The following is a 12,979-nucleotide window of genomic DNA, read 5'->3' as shown; positions in this document are numbered from 1 at the left end:
AAAGTGAGGCAATATCATCCAGTCTGAAGTGCTGCACTCATAAGTACTTGATTGACTGGATTGGGAAGTTCTGACTCACTCAAACATAAATGACAACCAATTACCCAATTCTAAATCCCACGAAGACTGGATTACTCCTGTTGCCAACAATGTCAAACATTTTTAAATTCAATAATGGCTGTCCAACTTAAAACTAGCGGGCTTCAACTCTAACTGACAGACCAGGCCAAATCGCTTGGAGTCTCCCAAACCTCTAACTAAAGAACGCATTAAAGACCAAACCATCCTACTTCCAACTTGCTCTCCTGGAAAAAAGTGAAATCTTTTCTCCCTTGACTTCAGAGTGACATCTGGAAGGAGGCAACATCTTGCTCAATGGAATCCCAGAGACCACGCTTGCTCCCCAGAAAGGCATGCTACATGCAGCAGCATGGCGCATCAAGATGTCAAAGAAATTTAACCACATAAACCATAACCTAAAGGACCTACACTGCCTCCCCCTGCAAACCTAGACCATCATCAAGATCAGCTGCATCACGTATAATACCCTCTATACTAAGCACCCAGGGCCTCATTTATGAAAAGTGACGCATCGCTGCGTGAAAACAGCGATGCGTCACTTTTCACTGCGCTCTCCCTGCGACATGATTGATGCGTCATATTTATAATATGACGCATCATGTCGCAAGGAGTTGTATCGCTAGGCGCAAAAGTGACGCATTGCTGGAGTGTGTCACAAAAGTGACGCAACTCCAGCAATGCTTCCTTTCACATGGGGAAAGCCCCATGTGAAAGGGCTTGCGTCAGTCTAACGCCTGCTGTGAGGCAGGCGCAAGATTTTGACGCAACAGCGTCCTAAAAGTGACGCAGTGAAATCTCAAAGATTTCACTGCATCACTATTACGAGACTATTTGCGGGTGAACGCCCCCTCTGCATACATTATACCTGACGCAGGTATAATGTAGCGCAGGGGTGTAAATAGTGCGCATCAGAAGGGTTGTTTTACGCCGCCGATGCGTCACAAAAAGTGACGCATCGGAAGCGCAAAACTCACGCAAGGCCTCATAAATGAGGCCCCCAGTCTACATAGATAACAAACTAACAATATCTGGAGGCCAGTGCCTGATGAGGAGCTCCATCATTGCCAGGTTAGAATCTAAGCACTGCAGAAAGGAGAAAACAAACAAGGAAGCCTTCTCAGCTTACACCCTAGAATCTGGATACCCTCACGGTGACAACCAACCGCTACAAATCCACCTTACATCCGAACAGGACCAACCCTCCTACAATTCAGGAAAACTAGTCTCTCAAAGGAACCCTACCCCAGGTAATCTGACTTCTCACCTTAACAACTAGCTCTACCTCCTCCCGCTGTCATCCCTCAATGTTTTACAACAAGGGCTTGACCCTGCACAACACTCCATTGTTAGTTGGATAGGTTCACACTTTAGAACGTACATGATATTGTCTCATTTTTCTCTGACTCAAAAAATCTATTCTTGGATAACCCACCTTCTTCTCAAATGAAGCCCCTAAAATACAGAATTACTGCTTATTTCTCTTTTTCTTGAGTTAAAGATTAGACACCATTCACTTACTCCAGGAAGTACGAACATACGACTCCAATCCTGTTTTTATTTTACTGGCCCTTCATTGAAGCAATGAGTATTCTCAAGTTGGCCAGCATCATCCACAACACTTCCAATGTAAGATATGCAGATTATCTGTCTCATAAACTGGTAATTTCAGGTGGATAGTGAAATGTGGAATCGGACACCCTGCTGTTTGTTTCATTTTCTGTTCCAAAAACAAAAAGAACCAATAAGCTGGCACAACAAAATCTTCCTATGACGTCTTCAAAAGAGAGATACATAATCTGCTGTTCTATCATACCTTTTCACTTTGTTCTGTATCCAAGAATCCCACCTATTATTAGTACATCTTTTCTCCGTTGTCCTGCACCCAGACAAATGCACTCTCTGATCAGGCTGTATGCCCAAAAAAGCCGATACCAAGTAACTCATGATTTAGTGTGGCCTCATCAGATTTCTGCTTGACTAGTCCCACCTAAATTTACCTTTTTAGTTGTCTTCTAGTTGTACTCCCTGGGTTTATCTTGTTTTGTTGTATTTTGTAATTTCGATATCTTGTAATACTTCATCTTTATCTGCCTTGTATTTCTTTGTTTTCTTTTGAAACACATTCTCTCACTGCCTATGATTTCAGTTTGTGAGATCTAAACCGCAAATAAACGTAGAAACGATTGCCTCACACAAACAGTTGAAGATAATGAGCTTCATTGGGATGTAATATTAAAAGTCACCTATCAGCAAAGGGTAGTTTCAGAGAACTAATCATGAATTTTATACAGTATTTATTCATTTGAGTAGGGAAACACCTAATCATTGTACACATTTCTAGTGAACCAATGATCCCAATATTGGTTAGACCTTATATGGACTCATTCATTTCATTAATCTTTATTTCAGCCAAATCTGGCCATAAAAGACACATAAAGACAACAGTACATTTTACGCAGTGGGTACAAAAGTGCATACATGATATGCTGTTGGAGAGCTGGAATACAATACAATTCATCAAGTGTAGTGTTGATTCATGAGTTTAAAAAGGCACATAATATATAAAATTTTGTTATAATACAAGATAAAAAACTTTTTAGGTGGCACCATAGAGAATGATCCTAGAGATTGACTCAACAATATTCCTCGGACAATCAGGACAACATAACCTCTGCATAGCGAACGGCCAGCTAAGCAACTATAGCTCCAACCCCCGCTTCTTGCGTGAATAACCCCACCGCGCCGCACGGCCACCAGCTCTGTGTGTGCCCCCGCCTCGCTGCTGCCCGTAGCCTCGTTGTGCCTGCCTCACCCCTCCGCCGTATTTGCGTGCTACGTGTGCCTGAATAATCTGTTTTTCCTTCCTAATTGTATTATTGTATTATTGTATTGTAGTTATTGCCTCTGTACTGTTGTCCCTGTTGTCCCCTTGCACGCTGCTGTATTAGGTTTGTTTCTGTTACCCAGTCCCCTGTGCCTGCCCGCCCCGCTCCCCGCTTCCCGCCGCCGTCCAAGCGGACACGCCCCCTTTTGTTTTGTGCCCTCCCCGCTCCCGCCTCCCAGCTGCTCCTCCCTCCCTCCCACTTCGCCATAAATGGCGACCGCGCGCACGCGCAGCAGCCACGCGCAGCGGGAGCGCCGATTGTGCGCCGAAGGCGCGCCAAAGGTAAGCCCGTCTGCGCCCGTCCGCACCTGGACCGCGCACAACCTGCAAGTTCACCTGCCTCCGAACATGCACCGCGCCCGCAAAGCCAAACCCCAGCTGTGACCTCAAGTGCATCCTGCTCAACACTCGCTCCGTCCACAGACACGCCGTCGAACTCTGGAACCTGCTCGACACAACATCACCAGATGTCGCGTTCCTCACTGAAACATGGATGAACGCCTCCTCAGACCCCGACATCGCCATCGCCATCCCGGATGGATACAAGATCATCAGGAGAGACCGCGTCAACCAGACCGGAGGAGGCATCGCCATCGTCCACAAGAACACCATCCGCATCACGACCGACTCCAACGACACCCTCGCAACCGTTGAACACCTCCACTTCCAGATTCACACCGACCCAAAGACGACCCTCAGAGGCACCCTCATCTACAGACCCCCAGGACCACGCACACAATTCAGCGAAGACATCACAGACTTCATCAGCCCACACGCCCTCCCCTCCGCCGACTACATCCTCCTAGGGGACCTCAACTTCCACCTGGAGAACGACAAGGAACCCAACACCGTCACCCTGCTGGACAACCTCGCCAACCTCGGACTCAAGCAACTGGTCAACACCCCCACCCACTACGCCGGCCACACGCTTGACCCCGTCTTCTCATCCAGCAAGCACATCGCCTTCAGCCACTCCACCGGACTTCACTGGACAGACCACAGCTGCGTCCACTTCAGCTTCAGAAAAACCACCACCCGCAACAGGTTCCTCACAGAAGCTGGAGCAAGATCACCACCGACCAGCTCACCACCTCCCTCAGCCAGAACCCACCTGCCAGCACTCCGGACCCCAACGAAGCAGCCCGCAACTTCACGCAGTGGCTGACAGCCTGCGCCGACGACCTCGCACCACTGAAGAACCCTCCCAGCAAACCCAGAAGCAAGAAGGCCCGTTGGTTCACAGACGAACTCAAGGACTCCAAGAAGACCTGCCGCACCCTCGAGAAAGCCTGCCTCCTGGACCGGACCACTGACAACATGACCGCCCTCAAACACGCGACCCGCAAGCACCACCAGCTCATCCGCACCACCAAGAAGAAATCACTAAAGGATCGACTGGACAACAACGCCCACGACAGCAAGGAACTCTTAGCATCGTCAAGGAGTTCTCCAACCCCAGCACCGGCAACAACGACATCACCCCTTCACAAGATCTCTGCGACTCCCTCGCCTCGTTCTTCCACCGCAAGATTGCCGACTTCCACAACAGCTTCGGCACACCATCCTCGCACCCAACCGTCGAACCAATGCACCCCACCACGACCCTCCGCACCTGGACCGCAGTGACCACCGAAGACACAGCCCGCACGATAAACACCATCCACTCCGGATCACCGACTGACCCCTGCCCCCACCACGTCTTCAACAAGGCTGACTCCACCATCGCACCCCAACTCCAAGACGTCATCAACACCTCCTTCGACACCGCCACCTTCCCGGAGAGCTGGAAGCATGCCGAGCTCAGCGCCCTACTGAAGAAACCAACAGCGGACCCCACCGACCTCAAAAACTTTCGTCCCATCTCGCTCCTCCCTTTTCCTGCCAAAGTCATCGAGAAGATCGCCAACAGACAGCTTGCCGCCTTCCTCGAGACGAACGGATCCCTCGACCCCTCGCAGTCCGGTTTCAGAGCCAACCACAGCACCGAGACCGCCCTCATCGCAGCCACCGACGACATCCGAGCCCTCCTCGACAACGGGGAAACAGCGGCACTCATCCTCCTGGACCTCTCCGCCGCGTTCAACACTGTCTGCCACCGCACCCTAGTCCAACGCCTCAGCAACACCGGCATCCAAGAGAAGGCATTGAAGTGGATGATCTCGTTCCTCGCTGGAAGAACACAGAGAGTCCGCCTCCCCCCGTTTTGTTCCGAGGCCACCGAAGTCATCTGCGGCGTCCCGCAAGGATCATCACTCAGCCCCACCCTCTTCAACGTCTACATGAGACCTCTCGCAGCCATCGCACGCCAACACAACCTCAACATCATCTCCTACGCCGACGACACCCAGCTGATCCTCTCCCTCACCAGAGACCCCGACATCGCCAGAACCAGCCTCCATGAAGGGATGAAAGACGTCGCCGAGTGGATGAAGAACAGCCGCTTGAAACTGAACTCAGACAAGACGTAAGTCCTCATCCTTGGACCATCACCCTCAGCCTGGGACGACTCCTGGTGGCCCCCAGCCCTGGGCACCGCCCCCAAGCCGACAGACCACGCACGCAACCTGGGCTTCATCCTGGACTCCTCCCTCTCGATGACCAGACAAGTCAACGCCGTCTCCTCTTCATGCTTTCACACCCTCCGCATGCTCCGCAAGATCTTCCGATGGATCCCGATCGAAACCAGGAAGACGGTCACCCAGGCCCTCGTCACCAGCCGGCTGGACTACGGAAACACCCTCTACGCCAGAACCACAGCCAAGCTACAGAAAAGACTACAACGCATCCAGAACGCCTCCGCCCGACTCATCCTGAACATCCCTCGACGCAGCCACATCTCCGGCCACCTGAGGAACCTGCACTGGCTCCCCGTCAACAAGAGGATCACGTTCAGGCTCCTCACCCACGCACACAAGTCTCTGAACAACCTGGGCCCCAAGTACCTCAACAACCGCCTGACCTTCCACACGCCCACCCGCCAGCTACGATCCGCTAGCCTCGCCCTCGCCACCGTACTACGCATCCGAAGAGCCACCGCCGGAGGCAGATCCTTCTCCTACCTGGCGGCCAAGACTTGGAACTCCCTCCCCATCCACCTTCGGCTGACCCAGGACCACCTCGCCTTCAGGAGACAACTCAAGACCTGGCTGTTCGAGCAGTAGCGGCCCCCCTCCCCCAAGCGCCTTGAGACCCTTCCGGGTGAGTAGCGCACTACACAAGTGTTATGATTGATTGATTGATTGATTGACAAGCAATAGGAATCTACTGACACAAAACACAGTAAGACGACTAGTATCAGTTTTGATGATCCTAAATGCTTCCACATACGAACGAATACCTAGGCCATTACACAAGGGCTTTATCCATCGTCTCCTTGCTCTGTCGTATGTGGTGCAGAACAACAATATGTGTTTCTCATCCTCTTTTGAGTTGGACTGACAACATGTACAGTTCAAACTTTTTGTTGTCCCGGTGTGCTTTTCCCACCTAGCTAGGACTACATTCGCTTTAAGTATTCCGTATCTAAATTTTAGGTATAGACTTTTTGCAAGCTGGGGTTGTATCTCATCTAAAAACTCCTCAAAGTGTGGTACATTTTTGAAGTTAAGAAAACTACTGGTAATGGAACCACAGGAATTATCATTTAGGGAGTTATAAGAGATATAAGACCAGAATCTTGCCTTTACAAGCTTCTTGCAACTTTGTGTCAAAAGTGCAGGGTTTTCCCAGAAGTGGGTAAGACCAATTTGAATAAGCCAAGTTTTTACATGCTTTAACCAAGGGTTAGTATTATAAGCATCAAGGTTCTTCACTTCTAGAATACCACTTGTGTAATCTGCAAGATCTGGAATACTCCATAGTCTAACCCAATATAGGAGTGGACGGAGTACTGCAAGATCGTCCGTACGCTTCATGTTAACCGCATGCGTGCGGGCGGAATTCCGCCCGTACGCTGGGTTTTGCGGAAACGCATGTTACGTGACGAGCTGGGCTCATCATGAGCGTGCGAGGAGGCTACGCCATGACGAGCCCAGCTCGTCATGAGCGTCGAAGGGGTTAAGGTCTAAAAAAAGGGGTAAGAGTGGAGTGCGTCTGGGCAATCTCAAAATACTCCTATAGAAGTTATTGCTTTTCTTAAAAAGATTCCCCGCATTCATACCCCAAACTTCGGCACCATATAGGGCACCGGCCTGTGCCTTGAATTTAAACACTTCCAGGGCTGGTGTAATAGATTTGTTTATGCTGGCCCCATGTCGTCTTGTGATGGGTAAAGTGTTCTGATTAAAAATAGTTTTACTTTTTTCTAGTTGTGTCTTCCAGGAATTTTTGGAGTCAAGAGAGACGCCCAAGTAGGAAAACTCCGATACAAGTTCCAGTTTTTGATTGTTAAGATGGAAATGGCCCTTGAAGGATTTGTGGGGATTAAGGGCCATACATTTGGTCTTATTTGTATTGATTTCTAGACCCTTCTTATCACAGTACAATTTGAAGGAGTTTAAAAGGTTTTGCAGACCACTCGGGTTTGTGAGATCAGAATGGTATCGTCCGCAAATAAGAGTGCGGGAACCCTCTCTCCATTCAACTTAGGTGAGTCATTTTGACTCTCATCTAAGTGTGCCAGAACATCATTGACAAATAAGGAAAAGAGAGTAGGGGCCAACACGCACCCTTGGCGGACTCCCCGCCTAATTGGAACAGGATTAGATAGTTCCCCATTCGGACCCCAGTGTATCCTTGCAAGGTTGTTATTGTGCAATCTTCTAATCTGCTCGAGTAAGCAGACTGGTAGTCCCATTACAAACAAACAATCCCATAAACAATCCCGCAAAACTAAATCAAAAGCTGCCCTAAGGTCAACAAAAGCTACATAAATATGTCCCTTCAATAAAAAAACATATTTCCAACAAATACAGCAAAATCTGAACACTTGATTGGTTGTACTGATGTTACGTCTAAAGCCTGCTTGAAATTTGGTAAAGACATCATTCTCATCAATCCACTGATTTGTACGAATTAAAAGGTGCCTCGCAAAAATCAGAACAATAGTTAGAAGGGACACCTCTATCTCCCTTTTTGAAAATTAAAATGATTTCAGCGCCCCTCCAACTATCAGGTAGATTACCACCGGTAGCAAATATGTTAAAAAGATGGTTAATGTAGGGTGCCCACACTCCAATCTTATGCTTATACAGGTCCCCAGGTATTTTGTCTAGACCAGGCGCTTTGCCATTTTTAACTGAGCTAATAGCTTGCTCAGTTTCTGCTAGACTAAACACTAGGGGGTTTGTGCTATATGCAGTTCTAGAGCAATTATCAACAGATGACTTCTTGTTTCCTGGGGCTTCATATAATTGGGTGAAATGATTGACCCAGGTTTGCTCGTCAATAAACACATCTTCGGTTGTTTTATCTCTGTTTTTCTCATTGGCAACAAGTTTCCAAAACCCCACACTATCCTTAGCCTTAGCAGCTAATAACATATTCTCCCAACATTCCTCGTCCCAAAGGGCTCTGGCGTTGAGCTGGGTCTTCTTATATTCGCTCCTAAGGGCCCTAATCACATCTGGTGTCTTGTTCTTAATAGCATCTATAAGTGAACTCTTTGATAAGCGACACTCCTTGTTGTACCAAGGTTTGGACCCTACAGCACTAATTTGGTGCATCAACCTTTTTTTTGGCATTTTCGACACGTAGGGTACAAGAGATGTAAAAAACTTGGTATGTGTATCTATAAAATCATTGTCCTCTACTTTTGTTGTATTTTGTAATTTCGATATCTTGTAATACTTCATCTTTATCTGCCTTGTATTTCTTTGTTTTCTTTTGAAACACATTCTCTCACTGCCTATGATTTCAGTTTGTGAGATCTAAACCGCAAATAAACGTAGAAACGACTGCCTCACACAAACAGCTGAAGATAATGAGCTTCATTGGGATGTAATATTAAAAGTCACCTATCAGCAAAGGGTAGTTTCAGAGAACTAATCATGAATTTTATACAGTATTTATTCATTTGAGTAGGGAAACACCTAATCATTGTACACATTTCTAGTGAACCAATGATCCCAATATTGGTTAGACCTTATATGGACTAATTCATATTTTTCTGGAATACACGCCTCAAATAGAATGAAGAAAGAGTAGAGGCCTCCTTGAGAAAAGCTCTCAGAATGCTCCATGTTCTCAACTATAAATAAGGAGACGCTCCAAATGAAGGCATGTTTTCACTTTTGATTATATATAGCATTTATAGAAATCACAATATTTCAATAGTATGGGATTGCTGCATTTTCAGTAGTCTGAGAATGGCTTTCTGAATGGTTCTGAAGCTTCCTGGAGACCAGGGCCTGAATAAGTCTGCGAATATGTGCTCTAATTAAGGCTGGATCACGTGTCTTTGTTAGGTGCGTATGTCAGTCTTTGCAAGTTAGATGTGTGTTTTCAAAATTTCAATCTCCACCACTGGGGGGATCGGTAGTTTATCACCCACTTTTACCAGGTTTTAACTGATTATATTGCACCACATATCTTGGCTGTTAAAAAAATCTTACTCCTAGGGGAGTTCAATTTACAAGGAGAAAACACCGAAGGCTTAAACAAATAGTGTCTCATAAGGCAGGGCACAATCTAGACCTTATTTTTACCAATGTTTTAGAAGTAACAAGTGAACCCCCATTGCCCTTTATATGGTCAGACCATTACGTGATTAAATTCCAGATCCCCTGCAATAAAGCATCCGCCAAGCCCAGCAAAAAGGCCAGCAGACAAAGGCACTCTTAGAAGATGGTCTCTTCGCCTCTTTTTCCGCGATCTACATGCTTATTACCCTCACTTCACAAACGGACATCAATACTGCCTTGCTCACTTACCACTACTCTCTAATGCACTTGTCTAAATCGCCGCTTTCAAAAAATCTTCATCTACCTCCTTTTGAAAGTAAGCCCCCTAGTACATAGATTAATTGCACCTGGAAAAGTCAAAGTGTAAATGGCTCAAACGAAGATGGCACTTAACAAAATCCCCTACTGATAGAGAAGCCTATAGGCCACTGCTGAATAATTACCACAATCAGCTCAAAGTAGCTCATAAATCCTACATTATTTTTATTTTTTTTATTTTACAGAGTTTTATATAGCGCTAACTTGACCCGACTCGGGTATCAGAGCGCTTTACATAACACCAGTCGCATTACATGAGGACACATTCATTTTTTGTTAGGCACAGGCATTACTATGACAATTGATCAAGCTGGAATCTCCACAAAGAGACTTTGCAAGGCCTTAAATAACTTTGTAAAGCCTCCAGCCTGCCCCGCACCATCCCTGCCTTGCAAAACTAATGCCACTCTTTGGCTGACTTTTTTGATGATAAAATCAATACCATCTACAAGAACTTTCCAACAAGCCAGGTATTGCCAGAGAAATAACCCAACTTCAGTCAACCTCCCCCAAATACCACCAATATCCTGGGAAATTTTGAATCATGCTCTCTCTCTCGAGCAAGTGCAGAATATGTTGGTCCTGGCCAAATCCGGCTTCCCTTGGACCGCTATCCCCCTAGGATAACCTCCTGCATAGCCAATACTATCGCACCATCAGTAATGGTGTTTTATAATCTTTCCATTACCTCAGCCAAACTTCAGATTGAGTGGAAGTGCGTCCTAGTATCTCCCATTCTAAGAAGTCCTCAGCCAACCCGGAGGCCCTCTACAAGTATCAACCAATCTCTTTGCTCTCTCTGCTAGGAACAAATTCAGACAGTTGTATCAACAAATGACTGGCAACTTTCTGAGAAGATCATAAGATCTTAGACCCCCTCACAATCAGGTTTCAGAGCATTAGATAGCACAGAGACCACACTAGTGGCAGTCACTGACACCATCAGGCTATCACTAGATGCATGTACCCGGTCGTACTGGTGCTACTGTATCGATCCAATGCCTTTGATACAATATACACTCAATTCTCATTCACAGACTATATGAGGTAGGAATATATGGAAGCGCGCTACATTGACTCGTGGATTTCCTCAACTGTCGAATCCAAGCCATCTGTTTGGACTCCTTTGAATCAAGAATAATGTAAATCAATAAATGATTCCTACAGATACCTGCCTGTGCCCAACAGTTTTTAACATTTATGTAGCACCACTAGCACACATAGTGAGATCGTGTGGTTTTGAGGTCATATCTTATGCTGACGATACCCAACTACTCATCTCCTTTGTGTCAGATCCAGGAAATGTGAGGATGCAGTTTGCAAGTTGCAGGAGGGAAATCGCTAATTGGATGACCAACTACTGTCCCCAACTAAACAGAGAGAAAACTGAGATTGTGCTATTTGATAAAGCACAGGAGTTTTGGTAGGCCGACTGGTGGCCAACAGAATTTGGCCCCTCCCCCTCTCCTAAACAGGTGGTGAAAAATCTTGGTATAAAGATAGACTAAACTCCATCCATGAAAGACCAAATCATCACCACCTGCGGCATCTGTTTTGCCACAAAGCTGCTTTTTAAGGAAAGTCTTTTCCTGGCTTCTATTTAAATCTAGAAAGACCTCAGTCCAATCATTAATCACAAGTTGCCTTGATTATGGAAATGCACTATTAGTGGCAGCAAATGACTCATGCATTATAAAGTTGTTCGACTAATCTGTAACCTGCATTCCGGCCACTCCGCTACCCTTATTTTAAAGTCCTTGCATTGGCTCCCCATCAAAAAATGCAAAATCTTCAAGCTATGCTGCCTGACCCATAAGGCCTTTCTCCCTATCTACTCTCTAGCTTCCATCACTGCCATCCCACCAGTATGATTAGGTCCATAAATAAAGCCTTTTTTTAGGATTTCACTTATTCCCACTTCCAGATATGGTGGCAGGTTCTTCTCTTAGTTGGCCTCTTTTCAGTGGAATAAATTCCCTCTACACATACCTGCACCTGTTCTGAATTTGCGACATTGAAGTAGTTGCTGAAGATGTGTACATTCTTATATGTGCACCTCTCCCTGTAAAGCAAAGTGCCAAGATACTTCTTCGGGAGTGTGTCGAGTGCTATACCAAGTTTTTGTAACATAACAACATAACAAGGGAAAGGCGACAGTGTAGCATCAAAGTAGTTTATGTATTTGCTTGATCAGTATGCAGGGTAATTGCCCAAAGGATGTATATGGGCATGGTAGCCAATTGGGGGAAGCAAGTGCTAATGGGGTCCTTATAGTTATATATTTTAAATTTGTTGGGAGTATTGTAGTGCTAGTTTGTAGGGTCTGGAAATGAGGTACGGATTCTGCAGTTAAAGTTACTTGATTTATTCATGGCAGGAGAGCGCCGGGGTCTCTCCTGCGCTGCCATACACACAGCGCAGAACACCGCCACCGCTGCTCCCAGCATGCTCTGGGTATCACATGTTGTTAGTGACTAGAATGCTACACCACATATCTCCCTCCTTTAACAACACATAACAAGAACTGTAACAATGCATTGTGCCAAGGGTTCCCAGGCACTGGTGCTATAACAACTTACAATACGTCTGATACTACGTGATGCAATTATGGAGGACAAACACAGCGTACCACAAGGTTACACCCTGTTCTCTGTATCGTTTGGGTAACACTACTGCCGTGCCTATGCAGGTGCGTGTAGTGGGTGCCTGTGTTGTGTGCTTCTCTCTCTGGTATGCTCTGGATTCTCTTGGGCTCCCTTGCTGGTTACTGTTGGGAGCTGTGGTAGCTTGTTGCAATGTGTCCTGTTCACTGGTTCCTTGGTCTTCATGTGGCCTGCATTGTCTTGTGGTTTCTGAGCTCCTCTGTTCTTGTGTGTTGCTGCTTATGTCTTCATTGTCTCTTGTTGTGCCTCTTCTCTGTGTCTCTGTCTCTGGGTCGTGCTCCTCATTATCTGACTTCCAACAAGTGTTGCTGGTGCTTGGTGGGGCATCGCTCTTGCCCCATCCCATCAATTTATTGCACTTAGCTATTCTGCTGTAGGACCTTACTTTTCCATCATTTAACAGGGCTGACCAT

Source organism: Lissotriton helveticus, chromosome 3_1 (assembly GCF_964261635.1).
Source record: "Lissotriton helveticus chromosome 3_1, aLisHel1.1, whole genome shotgun sequence".
NCBI classification, from domain to species: domain Eukaryota; kingdom Metazoa; phylum Chordata; class Amphibia; order Caudata; family Salamandridae; genus Lissotriton; species Lissotriton helveticus.
Note: the sequence above shows the minus strand (reverse complement) of the source record.